Source organism: Artemia sp. Qi Xiang Cuo, chromosome 5 (genome assembly GCF_049724085.1).
Source record: "Artemia sp. Qi Xiang Cuo chromosome 5, ASM4972408v1, whole genome shotgun sequence".
Taxonomy (NCBI): Eukaryota; Metazoa; Arthropoda; class Branchiopoda; order Anostraca; family Artemiidae; genus Artemia; species Artemia sp. Qi Xiang Cuo.
The window spans coordinates 13,238,008-13,261,546 of record NC_142798.1 but is presented as its reverse complement, the minus strand read 5'-3'; the positions used below and the strand labels follow the sequence as shown (position 1 = coordinate 13,261,546).

The window sequence follows — 23,539 nt, the reverse complement described above, 5'->3', positions numbered from 1 at the left end:
CTAATTTTTGCCCTGGAAATTGACGAATTAAAGATATAAAGCCAACGTGGCCAGCCATAACAAAAAAACAACAAAGAGAAAAATCTATAAAAAAAAAAAATAAAAAAGACTGAGTCCAATGGAGAGAAAAGAAAACAACAAAAACAAAACAACGTGGATAGTGCAACTGCATACAAACACTGTATCTTCAGCAGAAAATACACACAATAGGACCTAGATAAAAAAAAAAACAAGATAAAACTAAAACCCCATAACCCCACCACAAAAAAAAAAATGTACACATGGCGCAAAATGAGCAGTGTAGGAAAAAGATGCAATATATGGTGAATTCAGTCAGGACACCAGAGTAACTGAAGAAAAGTAAAAAACTGTAAGTAACTTTCATTATTAATTTGCGAAATAATTCTTTTGTTAGCTCTTACTGAAACAAACCATTTTGATCTAACATCTAAAATAGTCCCCAGGTGATTATTTTAATTCTTTACTCCCTTAGTGACTGTTGAGTCACTCTGTAGAAGGTTATCAAAAATTAGGTCAATACTTAAATTACCAGTGTTCCTGTTTATGGACAGGTTAGCAAACATCTGTTTTTTTAATTTCTAGGGCTTCACTGGACCATTTGGTGTAACACTTATCATTAGAAATAGCAAAAGCTTCATGAAATTTTACAAAATGATCTGGCTGAAGCCAAATATGCTATACTAAAGCTGAAACGAATGTTCCTGGAGGCTTGCACAATTGTATGGTTTTTTCTATTGAGTGTTGGTGTTCAATAAACCTTTTAACAAATTGTTGGTGATTCCTACCAATATAGAACTTCCCACAAGAACACAGAATTTTATTTACCCTACTTACTAGGTTTCCCCGATTTAAATCCTTTCGAGAACTAAAATAACAACCCATTGACCTCAGCGATTGGAAACATGTATCAATACCAAATTTACTTAAAACTCGTGAAAGTTTCTCACCCAAACCAGGTACATATGATAATGAAATGAAGCTTTTTGATACAACTAAATCTAAAGACTGAGAAACCTCAATAACCCTACTATTATGTTTAACCCGTCTATTTTCTATTATTTTATTAATGAACTTAATTTGATAACTATTACGAAACCAAATATCACTCAAGTATAGCAAGTCCGAATCCATAAAGTCCTATGAACAAATTACAAAGTATCTCTGCACTAATAAAATCACCACCGCCCTTTTTCAACGAAAGTGGGAGGCAAGAATGAAAATTTTAATACATATGATTGTGTGTTGGCTTTCTGTAAATTAAGACAAGTAAATTGAGATCCCTATTAATTAATAAAACATCCAGAAAAGGGAACTTATTTGTATCTTCAAACTCAACTTTAAATTTAATATTATTATCAAAACTATCTTAATGCTTACAAAATAGGTTTAATTAGTCCCATTTTTGCTTCAAAGCACTCTTCACATTATCCATGAACCTAATCCAGAAGCAAGGGGAGATTCTAGAACTGCTTATAGCGAAGGATTCAATGACATCTATGAATAGAGTTGCCAATAAAGGAGAAAGAGAAACCCCCATTGGTAACCCAAAAATTTGCCCATAAAACTCCCCTCAAAACACGAAATAAAAATAAAATTTATTTACCATAATAATTATTCTCATTATGAAATAAATATACACCCGGGATAGCGTAAAAACTTTTATTACAAAAACGTAGTCCCAGGCCCCATTATAGTTTGTTTGTTTTTTTTAAAGAACTGTTTGGCCTTAGAAACAGGAGAGGATATGTATACCAAAGTTTCATTATTAAATTAATGATTGAGAAGAATTTGAATCATCAGAATCCTCGGTTTTATAGATAATTAAATATAGATAATATAGATAATTTAAATATATATACATATATATATATATATATATATATATATATATATATATATATATATATATATATATATATATATATATATATATATATATATATATATATATATATATATATATATATATATATATATATATATATATATATATATATATATATATATATATATATATATATATATATATATATATATATATATATATATATATACGTAACTTCCAGTGGTAATTCTGGAACACAGTAACTTCCAGTGGTAATTCTGCAAAAGTATTACGCACCGGAGCAGCCCTAGCCGATGTGGCATTTAAGAGACTTCTACCAAGCTGGAAATCAATAGCATATTCATCTAATCTGAAAACTTGACTGTTCTAGTGCATTGTTCTGTCTGTTCTAATTTGGATACCTACCATACAATGCCTAAATTTGACCACAGATGAGAAACCTCTTACCGCCTTTGAAAATACCTGTCACGAGCAACGAAGAGATCCATACTCGCAGATGCCAGCACGAAGTGGCCTCCGTTATGAAGCAAAATAGATGGCGATTTCTTAGACATATTCTATGCATGCCATATAAAAACGGCTCTTTCACGGGGAGTAGCATTTCAACCCGAACTCGACAGTTTTTAGAAAAAAAATTGTCACTTATAGTCAACAATTTTATTTAAAAAAAGGGAAAATTAATTGTTTACATTTTGCTTTTCTTGTTGTTTGACTCAGTAAGTGGTTCCTTGGCTCAGAAGCTAAGGCTGTACAAGGAGCAGAAGAGTTTAAGTGAGCATTAAATTCGTGGAGGGAGGGGTGAGGAAAAAAGAAAATTTATTAAAAAAAGTAAAGGGTTCTATAAATTTTAAAATGAGAAAAAAAGGCACAATTAAAAATTTTACCGAGAATAAAACAAACTTAAAGTTTAGAAACACTGATTTTATTTTAACTTTGAAATGACAAGAAGGCTGTTCTGTTGCAGCAACTTTCTATGTAAAAATAAATCCCATTACACAAAAAGACGGCAACAGATAAAGGCTTACTATGAAGTTTTCGAAATTTACTGCTCAGCTCTTTTTTCGACCTTTAAAAGAAAAAGGGAGTTAATTGATTGTAGATTAAAGTCATGTAAAGAAGTGATAAAAAAACAAAATAAACAAAGAACAGAACTAAAACATAAAACTGACCGTAAAACAGGAAAGAACCAAATTAATATTCAGTCCTCTATAAAGTTTGAGCATTAAAATGCCCAAATGAGCATTAAATGCTTTCGTTGAATGTAACAGATTATTGCGAAAATCAGAAGAACAAACTTTGAGGAACACATAGGGACACTTTACTAATAATTATGACAAGGCGTCTGTCTATGAGTTTATAAAGTAAACAATAGGTTAAACACGCTACATTAAATAATCGTTAGCGTTGTCTATCAATGCTCCTTTCCCCTTCCATTTGTTTAGAAAACTAGAATAGACAGAATTTACTGGAGTCACTATGTATATTTTGATGAATTATGTTTTTTTCTTACCACTTTTTTCGTCAAAACTTGTCAAAACCAGGTAATTCCCCCTGGTTACAGTCCTGCTTATAGGTGAGTGAGTGAGAGAGAGAGAGAGAAAGAGTTGCCCAAACTTCACTTAAACTTTTGTTGTTAATATTTTAATTTTAAGATATAAAAAAACTAAAAAAGATGAAGTTTAAAAAAAAAACAAGTTATCTCTTAACTAGGGGATAAATAGTCTTTATTTAAAAAAATTTCCAGAAATTTGAAAAAAACATGTATTGACAGCATATTATCAAATTAAGCTATCGGTTAATGAAAAAGCCGCTGTCGACCGTGAAAAAAGTTTGTGCTGGTATTTTTTTATTCAAAAAGTAGCCAAATACGTGACAACATTCAAAACTAATTTGTATCTGTTGCGCATTCCTGGAATACAAAGTTAATTAGTGCAATAGTTTAACGCTAAGAAAATATTATGGGCCATAAATTACTTCTAAACAGTTCCGTATTTGCACAAATTCAGTCCATTTATTCCAAAATCCACTTACAGTAGCATACTCTTTTCATAGTAGTTGCTTCCTCTCCCCATTCATAGTTTACAGGACAATAAAATCCCTGGATGGATATACCCCTACCTGTTATATTATCTATTTATTCCAACAACTATATGTAAAGTACATATTTTTCACTTCTCTATTTATCTGTCATGGCAGAAACAGCACAGTTAGCTTAATTTTGAGCAAAGACAGTAATACCAGTCTCTGTTGATACAATGAAACAATGATAATATTTTTCTTCGTGTAAATTTTTTACTCTATAAAACCATAGATAGACATATCACGGGCACATCTAATATTTTGTTGGTTGGAGGGGAGAGGGAAGTGACAAAAAAAAAGATAAAAAAAACACATCAGAAATTTGTTAATATATATTTTGTTACGCTTTAAAGTTCGGACAAAAATTTTAATATTCTGATTCAAACAGTTCAAAATAATTGTTAGTCCTGGGATATAGATCATTAAAAACAAGTCTTAATTAAAAGATGGGTCAGATATGTAAGGGTTATGTCAAAAGAGTGTTGATGTAAAGGGAGGTCCAGTTGAAAAAAGAATTAGTTAAATGGGGCTGAGTTTTACTCAGTCGAACAAGGTCATTTAAATGGGGTTGAGTAGGTCGTGGAGTGGGTTTCATTGGGCCCCAGAAAACCTGGGGTCAGTTGCATGGGATATCGTTCAAATGTGGTTAAGTTGCACTTGTTTTGAGATGCACAGGGGTTGAGTTGCACGAAGGTTCAGTTAAATACAGTTAACTTACACATGGGCTGTGGTGTGTAATTGTCTTAAACAGCGGCTAGTATTTACGAGGATACGTTTAAATAGCGTTGAGTTTCATGAACGCTCAGTTACACCCACATCCTTTTATACAATGTATAAGGTCACTATAAAACTATATTGTTTTTTTTTCTCTTTAAATACATTTGCATGAGACAATATTCACATGAAAAATATTTCTTATTGTAGAAGAAGTCTGTAAAGTAAAGTGAACCAAAGGCTGTACATCCTACCCATAACCCAACAAAATATTGCTATGCCCCACCGAAGGGAAGATATTTGTTTGACACTTATAATGTGTCTCCTAATCCCTGTACGTTTTAAGGTTCGACCTTGTAACTCAGCCTCTTTAACTCTTTAGAAAACGTAGTTTTTTTCAAATAATATATATATATATATATATATATATATTATATATATATATATATATATATATATATATATATATATATATATATATATATATATATAATATATATATATATATATATATATATATATATATATATATATATATATATATATATATATATATATATATATATTTACATATAAAGCTTTTCCAGTTTGTCTTTTCTGAAGTTCATTTTGTTTAAGCAAAGTAATGTAATATAGTTTCATATAGCAACTTTACAGTCATTTAGTACAATAGTCAGGGGGCTATTAGTGAATACCAACTTGCTCTCAATCACATTTAATTCATCATCATTTAAACGTAAAAATTTCTTTCTTATAAGAAAGTAATTTTCCGATTTACTAGCCCCAATAGACCCCCCCCCCCCCAAAGTAACTACATCCCTGAGTGCAGTTCAAGAATCAAAAATCAGAAAAAGAGGCAAAGAAACTGTGGAAACACGAGAAGCCATAGAATTTTTAATTAGAATGACTCGAAAATTTCTCTTTTCTTGATAGATAACAATGTTTTACATCTAGGCGCAAAAAATGGCAGGAAAAGTTACTCCTGATAAAAACATTTTATTTATTAATATAAGTTATTAAGTTTAACAGGGTTTAAAGGTGAAGAGGGACGTCCAGTCGCAGGATGTCTGTAATTATTTCCCTACTGCAACTACTGGATATTTGAGCAGTACCTCTGTAGCTGTGACAACATGGGTCTCTAGTCTGCAACTTTACCAGATTTTCTTCAAATGATTAGAAGTGTTGAAAGAATTTCGAATCTCTCTGCCTCTGACTTCTAGGTTAATTTAATTGTTGAGTCATCGTCTCCTAAAAGGTTCTATCAACATAGAACATAATACGGCTCCGAATCAAATGTAAAAAAGATCCTGAACTCTTTTTATGAAGCGTCAAGTTTACCAGCTTTCTTGAAAATGAGAAGGAAAGTTACTTCTCTTCCATTTTCTACTTCGATTTGAAGAGTATTGTCCACGACGGAAACCTTACGAGCTCCTCAACAATCTAGAAAATTTGTAAAAATACCTGAATTTCTGAATTAAAAAGTTTGCCCCTAAAAGACCTCAAGAATCCCCATTACAAGGGGGAATTCTTAGAATGGAAACACTGTTGGTCGCTTATATTCAATAAAACAAGGTAATAGACCCGTGAATATAAGACATGAAATGCCATACTCTGGCCTGCCAATTATACAACTATGTAATCTATCACGGAAGAGAAATTCCTGCAAACACGCTAAGCTTACAATATTGAAATTAGTCATCGAGGAAATTGACATTTGACAATTTATCTGTATCTAACATGGAAAAACTTAAAAATTTTCACCAAAGTTTACATATATTCCCCTGGATTTTCTAAATATTTTTTTTTCACAAAAAAATTATTCTCTATCCTCTCAGAAAGGCATAATTCATAAGAACATTTTTGTATGTTTATGCAATTCAAGTCTTTTTGTAAAATAATCTATAGTCCTCACAAACCCTATTACTAGCATTACTAAAAGTCATCAACTCTCCCATGAGTATTTTCCATGGACCATGCACGTGCACAGAGGGGACGGAGTGGATTTCAGGTCCTTTGAAAACCCTCTGTAAACAAACAAAATCAAAAAACATACGCGACGAATACTTTCGATCCACAACAACAAAAAAATGTCTAATTAAAGCTAATAGTTAATATACTTATCCAGTTTCCTATTAAGCAAATATCACCCTAGCTTATGGGCCATTTGACTGACCAAACACCTTACAAAACATCGATATAATTGTGGCAGTGTTTTACTATTACTTTTTCCTCCCCTAAACGTAACCTAGGCTTAAATCTATCCCTATTTGTACCGACCTGGGCATCGAAGTCTTCTGACAAAATCCAGCAATTTTACATTTTTTTATTCGGTCGTGTAATTTCTCTATAAAATTTGTTAGTCACTACACACTTTTACAAATCGTTATAACCTGGTCTAAGTACCCCGTGATTAACCTATGTCTAGAACTATATTTCTAGGTCTAGAAACTCACTAAAAAAATTGGGTTATCAAAACTTCGCTGGACCAAAATTCTAGCTATTGAGGCTATACCGAATTATATATAAAAAATATTTTAAAAATTAAAATATAATTAATGGTTTCCTCTTTCGATTTTTTTGTTTGTTTAACATGTCAATTTAATAATGTATTTTTTTTTTTATTGTGAGTTTTGTACATTATGAATATAATTTTAAAAACATGTTTATGACTTTAGTCATATTATTTTTGACATTTATAATTTTGGCCATTTATATATCCGTTTTGTTCGTGTTCTCTTATTGTCAAGTGGAAACACCAATACTGTCGTGTTTATTATTTTTTTTGTATTTTGTGTATATTTTATTAAATATTAACATTATTATTAAGAAAGATATCAAATGAATATTAGAAGCTCTAGCCAAAATTGGGGCATTTGTCTGAATATGGCAACCATGACTAAGCTTAAGAGTTCATTAATTGGCGCTGTCATTTTCCTAATTGACAAAGTTTCTTCTGCAATTTCTACGCACGCTAAAAGATTTTCACTAATAACAAAAATCTATGTTTTATAAACAATTGTTAAAGGCGTTGATTTTAGACACTTTTTTAGTAATTTAGGCCATCTTCCAAACTAAGCGTCGCTCTATTACTGCCACTTCTAGTGGCTGATGTATTTGCTACGGCCCACTCTTCGACTTTTAGCATTTCGATTTGATTAATCCTACAAGTTATTAATTGTCGTATAGTTTATCAATTTTTATGTTTCTTTGGAACTGTGCCTTGTCTCCCCCCTCTACCTTTAGATATATAGCACCTCTTTGTAATGAATTTTTGCGCACGTGTTTGGTCTTACGCACAGTATCTTATGGCATTCCCAATACTATCACTGCACTGAAAAAGTAAAATGGTTATCTTGCCATCTGAAGGCTATCCCAAATATTAACAAAAACAATTTATGGTGACTATACAAACCTTGAACAATTTGCTTGGCTTTCTGAAGAAGAAGTCCGAATGATAACTGTAGTAATGTAATACACTAACAAACAATGGTAATGAAAAGGATATTCATTTTGGCATAAAAAAGCATAGATTTCTACTGTTTCTTTCAAGGAAGAAAGATAGCATAGCACTTTTTAGAAAAGTCTAAAGCATTGGGAATTGTTTTAGAAGCAAACTGGATAGACTGAGATGGTCAATCGGTGGATCTGATTCATTTTAGGAGGATGAACTTAAATCCAAGTCTAGTAAAGGTGAAGATTAAAATTGAGAGTCATGCAAATTCAACATGTATAAACAAGGTTGAAAATCCTTTCCAATGGTAGAGTTTCTATCTTATAGTTGAAAGTATGCATTAAAGAGAAGGAGTGTGTATTATTTATGTGCGCTTCATGGCACCTTTTCAGTTACCACAGTTAAACTGTCCTACTCAACCGAAGCGTCCTGTCCCAGTAATTTACTCAGTGGTAAATCGAGTGCGTCGAACTGCGATTTACTGTAGAAATATAGCGGGGATCATCCATACTTTTACCTGTCAGAAACCAACATATATGTTACGTTTTGCAAATATATTTTTGTGGAGGATAGGTTTTTTAGGTCAATACCTATTGCTGCTAAGAGCGGCAGTTTTAGCCATTGCTATAACTACGACGTAACCAGCTCATACGAGTAAAATGTGAAAAACAGAACCTGCGTCTTAAAATAGCTCCTCGTTTGTTTAGGGGAACTGTAAAAATGTATTTTAAACAAACATATTCGTACATACACCGTTTAACTCACATAATTTCCATTACCTGATGTCTCTGAGTCAGTAGGTTGAGAGCCTAAATCTTAAAGTAGACAAAAAATATGGAATGCTGAATGGAATAAGACAAATTTCACATCTGAATACTTTAATTGTTTGATTTAGTTCAAAATGTTGATTCAGTTTTTTTTTTGTCTTGGATAGGATTACTAGTTTCGTTGGTGTCTGATTTTGGTCCAGAAGCTTCCCTTAAATAACAATGTTAAAATGCAGGTGCATGAATATAAAATAATAATGTAATAACGTTATTGATAAAGCCATTCAAAGTTTCAAAATAATCTTTGCAACAAGGAATTTCAATAACAAGTTCAACCAGTCAAAACTAAGATTTTTATATGAACCTTGTCGCTTACTCCTTTTTATACACTATGGCCCTCATTGCCCAAGAACTTGCTTAGGTAAGTTGTCCCATGCCACTTGGAGGAAAAATTTGGCCTTCATTTGGGGGACAGCTGTTTTTCTTAACTATCTAGTGTGTGTGTGGATTCCCTAGCTCCAGGAACTTAGGAATACACCTTTAAAGGTGTTACAAAAAACAGTTTTTGCCCATTTTATTCTATATCAAATTCTAAAAGAGGATCATCAAAATAAGATACTTTGCAACCAACATCTATATCGATTGAGGTGGTATGTCTACAAATCTTTCATAAAAAAAAATTATTAGAAAAAAGCCTCAAACCAAAAAGTCAGCCTGAACAGTACTTAAATTTCTTAATTGTCTTCACAGCCCATCAGTTGCTACACATACAATTTTAAGAAACGTCAATATATTTACTAAAAAGAGGTCTACAAAAGTCTAGATGGAGCTGATTCTTGTTTTTTGTGAAGCAAATTTTAAGGATTTTGAAGGGAATTTCGGTAGTTCCAAGTAGTCTATGCTATTATATCCAGTGATTGTGTCCAGTGAATTTTAGTAGTTCCAAGTAGTCTATGCTATTATTTCCGATGATTGTGTTTAACTGACGTCTTCTATAACTCAAATCATGAAAATAACTAACAAATAGACTACGGGCAGATGGAGTTGGGCTGGTGGCATCTGAAATGGAAACAAAGAAAATAAAAATTTATATAAATACGATATAAATTCACCTACAAAGATTTTCAACAGAGATGTAAGACGTAGGCCTGAGAAATTCGATTAACATTAACATTCAGTTTCATGTTTGGGTGCCCACGGTAAAATTCAAGTTTTAAAAATATCGGCAGTACCTAAAGAGTTTCTTTTTTTAATAGCGGGAGCTCCAGCGCATTAATAACTTGATAATTTTCTGCATGATCTTGCAATCAGAAATTTAACAACCGTATCTTTTACTAATGGAAGCCCATAACTTGATGGTGACCTGCTTGTTCTGGCAATTAGATATTTACCAGCCGTTTAGACGGTCTGTCTATATAACAGAAATCATTGCCTCATTCCTCATAATAAACATCAACTATCTCCATTATGCAACCTTGGCAAGAGCGGTGGCCAACCTCAGTGCCAACCTCTGTGCAGGCGACTGAAACCAAAAATCTACTAATATTTATTTACTAGATGTAATATTGAAATTAAATAAACTAAATATTTATTGACTACAATATTTGATCAAATACTTAATATCTATAAAAATTTGCTACAGTGTATTTTTTTAGCATAATATTGGACAAGGCTTGATAGAAACTGAAATAAAAAAGGACCCCTAACACTACCCTACAACATCAACCGGGGGTAAGACCTAAATTCAAGTCTACACGAATAATACCTTTATTTACTTGAGGCATGAAAAACGAGGGTCCATGTTGTTGTGAATAAGGCAGACTGGGACAGAGGTATACGATAATTCATCAGATGTCATCAACAGGTATTGCAAAGCTGACAGCCATCCACTAGTGCGTTATCCACTGTACGGCGGTGGCATGTTAAAGGGGTTTGAGACCTGATCAACTGACCTGATTCGCGCGTCTCACCAAAGTAAGTTTCTCAAAATCGATTTTATTTAATCATCATTTCATCATTTAAATTGCTGAGTAGGATTTTATTACTATGATTTTCATCATATTCTTTTTTTTTATAACAGATTTCTGTTATTATTATGAAAGTCGTTGACCTCACTACGTTTTACAATGCGCTTTTTTAGACTAGCCTCACATAAAGTATTTATAGTATATTATAATATAATTAATAATTATCACTGTTTATGATAAAGAAACACAATTATTGTCTCATAGAAGAAGCGTCAATTCGTTGTGCAGATTAATGATCGGGGTAAGGGTAATTTTGAATTCTCATTAAATAGTCAGTAAAAATTGAAGTTTCAATAATTTTTAGTTTGCGGTTATTTCATGGTGGTAATTGCATTTCATGGTGGTATTTCAGGTAAATTGCATTTCATGGTGGTATTTCAGGTAAATTGCATTTCATGGTGGTATTTCAGGTAAATTGCATTTCATGGTGGTATTTCAGGTAAATTGCATTTCAGGTATGTAGACAGGGTGAAGATCTTTGGCCAAGCATCCCCCCTACCAGGTATTAATATTTGTCCATCTTCTTTTTTATTTTGACCCATTCAATCTTTTTCTTTTCTATTTGTTTTAATATATTAATAAATATGATGAAAAACAAATCAGTTGTATTTTGAGGCTCAGACTAACCCCCCTCCTCCCCCCCCCCGAAGAGAAATTATATACTATACATTTATTATTATTATACTAAACATTTAGTATAAAATACATTTTATACTAAAATTATTATACTATACTATACATTAAATTGTATGTAAATACATGAAATTATTATACTATACATTTTCCCATGATTTTGCCACATTTCAAATTTGGTGTAAAAAGCTCCCAATAAAATCAACTTAAAAAAATCCACAAACATGAATCCACTCATGGTTGTATTTCCACTCTTGTCATCGGACATATGAAGCATCATAAAAATAAAACCATTAATACATTTTTTATCCTGAAAAGCCTATATGAGTAATATGGCTGCAATGTGTTTGCTCTTAAAAACAAAGACAAGGATACTAAAAAAAAAAAACATCCATCACGACAATTCCCACCCCCATTGGGCAACCCATTGGGGGTGTTAATTCCCACCCCAAGGGCAATAATGCAAGGAAGTTAAGATGGTTAGGTTATGTTTTCAAACAGTTCGTGGTAACGAACTGTAAGTAAGGAGCGACCCGGCTCAATGGTAACCGAAACTGTAGAAAACGGAATTTTGATACCAATAGATACATCAAAAGAATCAGATATTAATGCTGATTTCAAATATATTAGTTTCATCAAGTTTAGTCCTACATATCAAAAGTTACGCACCTGAGAAAATTTGGCTGATTTTCGAAAACAGAGTGAAAGACCCCCTAAAAGCTATAGAACCTTAATGAAAATCACACCATCATATTCAGCGTATCAGAAAACCCTACTGCGGAGGTTTCAAGCTCCCATCTACAAAAATGTGGAATTTTTAATTTTTTTAACAGAAAATATTACGAATATGATTGGGTTCATCCCCTAGTCAATACCTCGCTCTTTAAGCCAAAGATTTTTAGTACTTTCATAAGAGCTATTTATTCTAATTAACGGCCTTTGTGATTAAGGGGTCATTTTAAAGAATTGGAACAAAATTCGAACTTTAGCTTAAAGAGCAAGGTATGGCGAACCCTCTAATATACCTATTAAAAATATAAGAATATAGAGGTTCGTTACGTAAGTTAATTCGTAAGTTCCTTCTACTTAATGCTATTAAAAACGTTCGTAAATAAAATTAAACAGGTTTCAAGAAAGCCATTTAACCAAATAAAAGAAAAATCAATATTCATTTTTTTTAATTATTCATGCACGGTCAGTCAAAATAAAAACCTTCATTAAATCAAAAACTTTAAAAAAATAAATAAAAAAAACAAGTGTTTTTAACTAAAAGTAAGGAGCAACATCAAAACTTAAAACCAACAGAAAGTAATCCGTGTATTAAAGAGGCTGTCCCCTCCTCAATGCCTCGCTCTTTACGCTAAAGTTTGACTTTCTCACAACTCTATTTTTAAACTGACTGTCCTTAATGGTAATCAGAAAATTCTTGGCGCTTCACGGCATAGCAATGCTTCTTAAGGTTATTTTCTTTCCTTACATTTTCGTTCCTTACAATTTTTTTCCCTGTTTTCTGAGAAACAAATACGAAGAAAAATGGATGAACTAGTGATAAATCCCATAACTTTTTAGGCACTTCATGCAAGAAAACGCTAATTTGGATCATTCCCTTATTCTGTTTATTAGTAAATAAACAAAAAACAAAAGAGAGTTTCTAATAGAGATTTTAGTAGACTTTGCTCAAAGGACTTTTACGAATCTCCTTGCGAAATTTCCCAAACAAACAACTCAACTGCATGTTAGAGTAGACCATTATGATGGAATATTTAAAGACATTGAGGGTTGTGAAGTTGTTTCTTTGAAAGACATTAGTGGTTGCCATGAACGGCGTGAAAACAGGCCTGGAAAATCCTTTTCAATTCGACCGAACATGATTCTCGACAGCTGGGACTCTATCATGCTTGATATCCAAAGTAAAGCAAAGCTTATAGAATGCATATTTAAGCTTTGGACCAGTACTGACTGCAAAGTCCTTGCTTTTCCAGTGTACCTATCAGGAAGATTTGGAGATATAACCGGAGTAGTTCAACTGCGTCCATGTAATGACACTACCAACTAGGAAACCTTTTCTAATGAACTGAGCAGCATACATGAGGAGGTGGATATCTACTTTGATCTTCATATGGTTTTTTGCGGCCGAACTGTGTGCAGAGCTATAATTTTAGAAGACAATGACAATGAAATTGCGGTCATCATGCTTTACTGTCTCAAGATTTTTGATAAGCAAAGCCATGTCACCCCTAATGTTTTGTTTCGTTTGCGGGACAAAGTCATTTCGATCACTGAACTTGCAAATAGACTCCCAGCGTCTCTAGTGAATTCAATTGCGTTTTTGCACTGTTTCACCCGATGTGATACTGTGAGCTTCGTTTTCTCCAAAGGGAAGAAGACGATCCTTAGAGCAGCTGTGCCGTGGTTACCTCGAACATCTACTCTTACCTGAACAGACTTTGGGACAAATCGACAGAGTAGTTGAGCTTGTGGAAGATATTATGAAGCTGTTTTGCGAGATTTTGATTACCTTATACAGAAAGTTAGAGGAATTTTCGTGCTTGAATGAACTCCACGTTCACTTGTTCCCTCGCCCGAAAACATTGAAGAGCCTGCCTCCAACCGACGACTCCTTTGCCTTACATGTGAAAAGATGCATTTACCAGTGGTCCATCAAACTGCAGGCACTTACACCTTGCCCTTCGTACCTTTCTCCACTTGATTTTGGATGGGAGATGAAGGACAGATGCACAATACCCATTAAATCAACTTTTCCTGCTTGGCCATCCACTATTCAGAAAACGTCGCCATATTGCAAGTATAAGTCTTGTGTTCAAAAATGTACATGTGCAGTTAGAGGTTGCGATCTTTTGTGCTCTTTTTGTGGGAAGTGCTGCGAGACCGAGGCTGATTCAGACGAGGAATAATTGTGCGTAACTAGAAATGGAGCGATACTAGGAAAAAAACGTAATAAATTCGGGAAAGTGAGCATTAAATAAATAGTGTTAATTCTGACTTTGTTTAGTTTCTTTACCTGCGACATTACTGCCATTTTTTCTTCTAATTAATTGTGTTAGTTTGTTATGAAGACATTCTATGACCTCTAGGAATTTCTATCACGTATTTGAGTGTAAAACTTCACCTCAAACCTTGTGAAAGATTCCTAGTATTACATTAAACAACATAATACAATAACAAGTAGAAATTCGGTATGTTTTAGCCACTACGCGCAAAAACTTTTAGTATTTTTCGGCTTAACATCGTCAACTTAGGAACAAGGGGGCAGGATAATTCTTGTACCTGCCCCATTCCATCCTGGTATGTTTCACAATTTCAACACCTGGCGCCCGGACTAATATGTTGATCCCCAACGACAACTAAACCAGTGGCGGTTCTGGCCTCTCTTGTACGCCAGGGGCAAAATCTGGATTATTCCCCCTCCCCCTTGTCCCCGAAAAATTTTCAGGCCAGATTTTAACATAATTTTTATGTATTAACAAAATTATTTTCAATTTAATAGTTAACTGATAATTTATTTCTTAATTGTTATTATCTTAATTTGATAATTATTTTTATTTCATTAGTTTTTATTTTATTTTACCAATTAATTAATAATTTATTTTTTAATCATTATTATCTTAATTTAATTATTATTATTATTTATTTGAAATTTTGCACCCCTAGAATTTCTGCACCCGGGGCAAGTGCCCCCTCTGTCCCCCCTAAAACCGTCACTGAACAAGACCGTCAAAGGAAAGCTATACCTTCTTATACTGTTTGGTGCCATACAGTGGCGTCATTTCATTCTAACTAAGGGAGGGGGGGGGCTAAGCAACCTCTGTGGGCCCCCTAAATTGGTTGGCTCACAGTTATTGAAGAGCAATATTTCTTCGCAATGGTTAGCACAGGCCTCTCCCAAAATCGACAAATAATATTAAGAAGAAATTTAAAAGTGTTTAATGAATACAGAGAGAACTTAAGTTAGAAATTAATTCACAGTTTTATTGTAACACTAAGAACCGACAAGGTTTCATTTTTCTAAAAATATTTTCTAACTAAATATTTTATATAGTTTGATTTTATATAATAATTTAATATATTTAAATATATTGTCTAACCATACAATTAAAATCCAACGATTTCCTAAGAGCCTTTTTACTAAATACCAACATCAGATCTCTCATAACTCTCATTACCGATCTATTCCACTATGCCCATCTTGTAGTAGATGATTACTTCAGCTGAACAACAGTTATGCCAGTGCCTTTCTGAACATTAACAAACAGTTGGTATCGTGTACTGCTATTCTAGATAAAACAATACAGCTTTGGAAGAGTGGCAAAAAAATATGCGTTTCATCTCAAGTTCTGAATGGGTCTATGAGGATGGCAGTTAATGTAAATTTCTGTATAATGTAAATTGTATATCTGTAAATTTCTAAATAATGTAAATTAGCAGGGCAGTAAGCAGCACCGAGTCGCTTAAGTGTTAAATGTATTTAATTTTATAAAAATGTAGGCAAAGCTATGATTATCTTAGCTTTACCAGGGAACAATTAATGTTAGTTTCTTTAGCTTAAAGCTTACCACTTTCATTTAAAAACGGTTTCAACATGGAGTAGTAACAACATAAGTATGACTTATTGCACAAATGAGACCTTCAAGCGAAATTGGAGGGATAGGCCAGAGGCTACTAAAAACATGTATTCAGCTCAAAAAACTTCAGCGTATTACAACTTAGATAATTTCAAATGTTGAATTAATTCTTCTTTCGGGAACATTTTCTTTGTAATTTGTTCTTTAGCTTGTTTTGTCATATTCCCAGGCGTGCCACCTAGGTTATTACCCCCTCTCCCCTACATCTAACCCAGCAGAGCATCCATTGTGCAATATTTAGTCCAGGACTGGCACTCCTTTAATAGTACAGGCAGCTTTAATATTTCTCCTTTATTAGTTCAGTGTCAGCACTCCTGAAGACAGTTCAAAAGAACAGAAAACTATGGAATCCCCTATTAGTATTTTTAACTTTTACAAAAAAGTCAATAACACCAAAGAATAAACTAATTAGTAAGAAAGAAAAGATTTAAAAAAAAAAAAAAAAAAAAAAATAAAAAAAAAATAAAATGCGATGAAAGTATTCTCCTTCTGTTCATAATCCTGCAATTTCAAGGATACAATCTTACTTAAAAAAAAGAATAATGATATACTTAAATTACCTCCACATTGAGGAAACGTAATCTTGTTAATTCTGGAAGGAGTTTAGATAAACCCAAGTCGGTAATGTTACTGCAAAAACTTAAATTCAGTTCTTCTATAAATCGTTTCAATGGCAAAGGCTGTGCTGCAAGGTCCATAAGACCACAATCGGTAATCTGAAATAAAAACAAACATAAAATACGAACAACATCAAATATGCCTTTACATCTAAAATCGGCAAAAACTAAATTGTAGACCATGAAGAACAACTATAAGAATATATGAGAAAATACTTCTTATCATTTACATAGTAATATAAAAGTAGATACACATTTAAAACATTTCAAATATATTTCCATCTATGGTTTTGTTTTTTTCACAAGGTCGGAATTCCATCCCAAAGGACCTAAGACTAATAGAAAAGGATAACCTTTCCCTTCCGTCAAGCTAAATGTTTAATATGTAACCTTGACAGAATAGAAAAAGTCAAGCAGATATCGGGCCAATGATGATATAAGTATTGCTTTCTTTGATAAATGTAGCTGATCAAAGAAGTACAATCAAGGTATTTATTAAAAAACTCCACGTCAAAATTGTGTCGAAAGGCACACGTCAAAAAGTCGAAAGGCCACGTCAAAAGGCACAAATCACTTCCAATATCTAGGTTTATCTTGGATATACCGTGTCTAATTATGTTTTATAAGCCAAACAAAATAGAAACTATAGTTATTTTGGTATGTCCTATGTGCAACACGGCAAAGGAATTGACTGTCACCCTTAGTTTCACACCTTAGGATAACACAACCTAGACCCAGTAATATATAGAATTCTAACACCAAGCTTATTTTTCATGATTAGGTAGTGGAGGGTACATCATTGTCTGTTTTTACTCGTCCCGTTCATCATAGAACTTATGTTATGTGCTGAACGGGGAACTGTGTGTCTAGATTGGGAACTTTCATCGTTGGTATGTGAACTGTTTTCGTAGCAGTATCTACCAGAGAAACCGTTCCCTCTAGGAAATATTTATAAGAGGACACAAAGGACGTGGCACCTCAGGTCAAATAATGTGACCCTCCCTGCTAATTTCTGTTCGAATAATTTCTGTTCTTACTTTCAGTTAAACAAACTTTTTTTTATTTTATTTCTGAACGTTTTTGAATTAATATAGGTTTTGAATTTGGCTCACCGTACATGAATAATTAAAATGAAATTTGCTTATTAGTTTTACTTTTTTTTAACTAATAATAACCTAATAATAGCCTAAGTTTGATTTTTGTTTCAGTTATTTAAGAATGATTTCTGAATCACAAAGTCAGTTTAATTAGAATAATAACCCTTTTTAAAAGTTGAAAAAAACTTTAGCGTAAGAGCGAGCTATTGAGGAGAGGCAACCCCCCTTATATACGTAACAACTTCTGTTTGTTTTAAGTTTTAATGCTGCTCCTTACATTTAGTTGAAAAAGCGTGTTTTTTTTATTTAATTTTTGATGTTTTTTAAATAATGCTGGGAAATCCAGCGCCCCCCTTCATGAAAATTCTCTTCCCCCATGAAAAATTCTTCCATGGAAAGATTCTCCCACGTAACCACCTTCCCCCTCCCACCAGAAAAAATCCCCCCTGAAAACGTCTGGATACTTCCCAATAGCCAATACTATATGTAAACAATGGACAAAGCTCATAACTTGCAGCCCTTCCCCCGGGGACTGTGGGGGATTAAGCCATCCTCAGAGACATAGTTATTAAATTTTTTGACTATGCTGAACAAAACAGTTATCTCAAAATTTTGATCCGGTGACTTTGGTAAAAAAATGAGCGTGGGAGGGGGCCTTGTTGCCCTCCAAAACTTTTGGTCACTTAAAAAGGGCACTTGAACTTTTAATTTCCGTTCGAATGAGCCCTCTCGCGACATTCTAGGACCATTGGGTCGATACCATCACCCATGGGGGAAGAAAACAACAAATAAACACGCACCCGTGATCTTTCTTCTGGCAAAAAATAGAAAATTCCACATTTTTGCAGATAGGAGCTTGAAAACTCTACAGTAGGGTTATCTGATACGCTGAATATGATGGTGTGATTTTCATTAAGATTCTATAACTTTTAATGGGTAAAACTAAACTTAATGAAACTTGTATATTTAAAATCAGCATAAAAATACAATTCTTTTGATGTATCTATAAGAATCAAATTCCTTTTTATAGAGTTTCACTTATTATTGAGTTACTTACTTAGTAAGGAGTAAGTCTCTCCTTATTTACAGTTCGTTAAAATGAACTGTTTGATAATATGTCTATGGCTACTAGGAACGCAAAAAGTCCGCCGAAGGGTGCTTTATTTACCAAGTCCAGAAACAGAGCAGACCTGAGCCACGACTCAGAAAAGAGTCAGAACAGATTCACAAACAGTCTCAAAGAAATATAGAGTGCATAATACGTATATATAGAGGGGATCACTGCTCCAGAATCAGGAAACCGACATGCATGATTTTATTATGGATCCTAGGCCCAATTACTTTATTGTAATGAAAGCTGGTCACCGTGGCTGTAACAAAAAGGCAATAAGAATGTGTCGTGATATATGAAAAAGGAATAATAAAAAAATGTGTTTGGGAATGAAGCTCACTATATACTGTTGTGAAGTACAGCTATATTAGAAACGGATTTGTTTTAATTGAGAACACTCTTTACATAATTTTTTTTCGAACTTCAAATCAAATCGACAGAATTTGTGACAACAGATTTGGGGCCCCTCCAAAAATCAGGGAGGGGCTATAGCCCCAGCCAGCCCCCCCCCACCCTAAATGACGTCCCTGGTGCCATTTGGTCTTAGCTTATTCGTTTTTCCTGATTTTCACCCAGAGTTTTTTTTTCTAATTTTTTAAGATTTTTTAGTTTAGGACCTTCTACTGCCGAAACTGCATAACTGCTTATGGAGGTCTTTCTCACTAAACTCAATTTAATTAATGTTTCGTAATTTATTAAGACGTATTTGGTTGTATAAGTTTCTGCTTGCCCAATTTAATCAAATTTCATTTTCAATTGTCCATAGTTCTTTAATGTTTTTGTTATCTTTTTATTATTATGCAAGCTATATCGAAAATATGTATACATACATATTATTATAGGGATAAATATATATAATATACTTAACAAAATTTTTCCTATAATAGGTAGGCTACTATTTCCCCTTTGAATATATCATAAAATTCCTGCATGTAATTGGTATGAAAAAAAAGAATTACATTTTCCATTCAGATCCTCAATTGTTTTTTTGACACCAGTTGCCAGATTGACAAGATCCGCATATTTGGCTGTTGTGACTTTCATCATTGTTTCAACAACCTTATAATCTTCCTTAAAAAGTAAAATGAAAGGTTGACCATTACATAAAATAAATTAAAAATCAATAAAATATTATTTTTAGGCTATACAGGAATGTAAAAAAAAAAAACGAAATTTGTATACACAGCCCAAAAGCTTATATGAGGGAAGGGGCGGGGCTGACGATATTTTTCAAGAAATAGGAGTTTGATAAAAATAATTAGCTTATGTGGCCTTAATATCCAGACTGCTACACATTACAACAAGACAAAACCAAATCCAAAAGCGAGGTCCTTGGATTTGCCTTGATTTGAGAGCCCTCTGGGCGCTACTGGCTGTGCAGGTGCGGATATGATGTATGTGACGAGCATGATAAACCAAATATTCCAGTTATCTAACCACAAAACACAAAAAGGAATGTGACAACAGACTATTATAGATGAAAGGGAGCTGAAAAGAAAATAGGAAAAAACCTTTAGGACATAGACATAAGAATTTTTTATTTTACCAAAAAAAAAAAACATTCAAGTAAAATCAGAAATAACTAGACAACCACATTAAGATTTTAAAAAAAAATCCTGTTGGTGGCTGTATCTTCTAACCACCCTTTAATCAAAAATAAATAAAAACAATAATAATTATCAATAAATTCTTATTTTTTCAAAAAAAAAAAAAAAAAAAAAAAAAAAAAAAAAAGTCAAGAAAACAATTTACATTGTCACACTCTAACCATACCCCCACCCCCTTCCCTCTTCCTCTCCCCTCCCCCTTTCCCTCTTCCTCTCCCCAATCTCCAAAAATTATCCTCCATTTTCAACAAAAAAATTCTTTAACTCTTTCTTAAATTAAACTAAGTTATAGGCCGCTCTAATACTATCCGGGAGACCATTCCATGGCGAAACACCTATGTTCCGTAAAGCAAAAATTGACCTTGTTGAATGTCGGATCTCACTGACCAAATGGTCAACATTTCGTGTAGAATATTCATGGTAGAGAAAATTGCGGGAAAATACATTCCAAAAGTACTCAGGAGATAATCTATTCAAACGCTAATAGACAAGAACTGATAACTGATAATCACGCTGCAGCCCAATATTCAGGATGCCAAATTTTTGTAAGATTCTGCAGGACTTTCACAATGGCACATCTCTCCGAGTACTCTGATTGCTTTATTCTGAACAATTTGTATCCCTTTATAGTTGCCGATGAAATTACTCGCATATACCGAGCATCCGTACCCAATATAAGGGGTCTACAATAGCGCTGTAAATGAGCTTGAGGGTTGACAGAGGAAAGGTATGCTTCAGTTTTCTCAGTATCCTGAGTCCTCTGGCAGCTTTAGCTGATACTATCTTGCTGTGTTTTTTCCAGCTGAGATTGCAGTCGATATGAAAACCCAAGTAACGGAGATCATATAAAAGGAGGTTTGACTGGTCATAATTTGAGAGCATTAATTCTTCTTTTGCTATGTTAACTTACAACTTGATATAAATGATATTAATTAATTATAATCAATGTAATTATAATTTCAATAATTAACATAATCCTACAATACTTTGCTGTCCCTGTAAACTCCAGCTCTGTCACAATCGAGCGACGTCATACGCGAGGTAACCGAAACTATTATCTTTATGACTCTCATTATATATATACATTATATATATACATTATCTATCTACTCTCTTTCAGCCAGAAATAATTGTATATGAATTTATTTATTTATTTTATTTATTTATATTTTCTTGAGAACGGCAGGATATTTTTTTTTCTGAAAATTGACAAATCGAAAAAATTCCGGCCTGAAAAAACTATCTAGATGCTATGAAAAGTTGGCAATAGTTGTTATTGTTGATATACACCCGCCTCTATAGCATCTTCTAATAACCACTTGTTTTTAAAGTTAATAGAAAAAAAGAAGAATTTTTTAACAGATTTTTAGATTCTAGATATATTGCTTTTTTGAACAGTATCATTTATTTTTCATCTATTTCAAGAACGATTGTGACCCCTTTTATTCTTAGCACTCAACGTTTCTGGTAATTTCCTTGTTTTTAAAGGAATATCTCTTTTCTTCAATATCCCCCGCGATCTCTTCGTTCTGAGGGTTTGCCTCATCGTCCAATTGAGGCCAAAAAAGGTAGAAATTAAAATTTCAGATGATATTTTCATCAACAGATCTATAAGAAGGAAATAACCTTAAAACTAAAACCTATTATCTTTATTCACTTATTTACATATCATATTTGGTACTGTTGTACTAAACGGACTCTTTTATATAGTGCTAGTTTGGTTAATGCTAATTAAATAAAATAAAATAGGATGAATATATAATAGTTTAGAAACAAATTTGGGCTATATATTTGCACATTGGGGGGGGGGGAGCATAGCAAAAATTAAAAAAGTAACCTAATCAAAAAAAGGTAAATTTTTTCCCAAAAAAAAAAACCCAAGAAACAACAATTTAAATAAAGTATACGCAATTAAAACCACGCTATACATTGAATTTCTCTACCGCGGTCTCTTGTATCATCCCGTAAAAACTGGTTTTTCAACGCGTCTCGAGTTTGAGATACAAAAAGAGTCCCTTTAGTACAACAGTACCTCATATTTTTATCTTTGTATTGTATACTTCAAAAGGTGAAATAAGGAGAGGGGAATAAATAGAACAAAGATCTATGGATTCTAATAGAACAAAATAATAATAATACAAACAAATAATAATAGAAATAGATACTAATAGTTCAAGACTATGGATACTAATAGAACAAGATACTAATAACCCTTACCACCTTTTGGACTACAGCATCCAAATTGTGGTGCTCATCAGCAGTTCAGCGAAATTGCCACAAACATTTTGACACGTTATTAAGATACACTTACACCGGAAAACTTTGGTTCTTCCTGAAGATAATTTTCAATATCAGAGCAAGTTTTTGTTGCTCATCCAATCTGTGGTGCTCAGCTGCAGCGCAGCCAAGCCCCTAGTGCTCAATGAGAAAATTGCACACAAATATTTTGACACAATATTAAGATACACTTACATCGGATAACGTTGGTTCTTCCTGAAGATAATTTTCAATATCAGAGCAAGTTTTTGTTGCTCATCCAATCTATGGTGCTCACCTGCAGCGCAGTCAAGCCCCTAGTGCTCAATGAGAAATTTGTAAAATTTCTTCTGAGAAAGTTCTATCTAAAATAATTATCATAAACAAAAAATGTTGAGTAGGTGTCTTTTTGCACTGTAAGTAATAAAGAAAAAAAAATCATGAGTATCATAAATCACCAACATAAAAGTATGGGCCAAACTGGCTTAATTGAAAGGGCTTGATGCCTCACCCAGGGCCGTCTCGTTTGAGGGGGCAAGGGGGGGACGCCCCCCCCCCAAATTTTTTTGGGTACTTTTTAAAAAAAGTAATTGGTAAAATTCTGGCGCAAAGCGCCACAATTTTTCAGATGCCGCTAAAATTCTTTGTTCAGTTCAATAAAGATCAAGAG

The 23,539-nt window shown here is 33.2% G+C and overlaps 1 protein-coding gene and 2 long non-coding RNA genes across 6 annotated transcripts in view; all 3 read right to left on the bottom strand.

Moving 5' to 3' along the window:
* LOC148951827 (uncharacterized) overlaps positions 1-23,539 on the bottom strand; it is a 126,945-nt gene that overhangs the window by 70,733 nt on the left and 32,673 nt on the right. The window lies entirely within an intron of this gene.
* The window catches only part of LOC148951828 (uncharacterized), a 16,357-nt gene continuing 2,490 nt past the window's right edge, over positions 9,673-23,539 (bottom strand). Inside the window, exon 2 of the long non-coding RNA XR_016141783.1 lies at positions 9,673-9,937. This is a non-coding gene — a long non-coding RNA (uncharacterized LOC148951828). The remainder of the gene's footprint in view (positions 9,938-23,539) is intronic.
* LOC148951829 (uncharacterized) lies at positions 16,746-20,098 on the bottom strand. Its single transcript, XR_016141784.1, has 2 exons — positions 19,966-20,098; positions 16,746-16,897 (listed from the first exon to the last, which is right to left on the bottom strand). It is a non-coding gene; the product is annotated as an uncharacterized LOC148951829 (long non-coding RNA).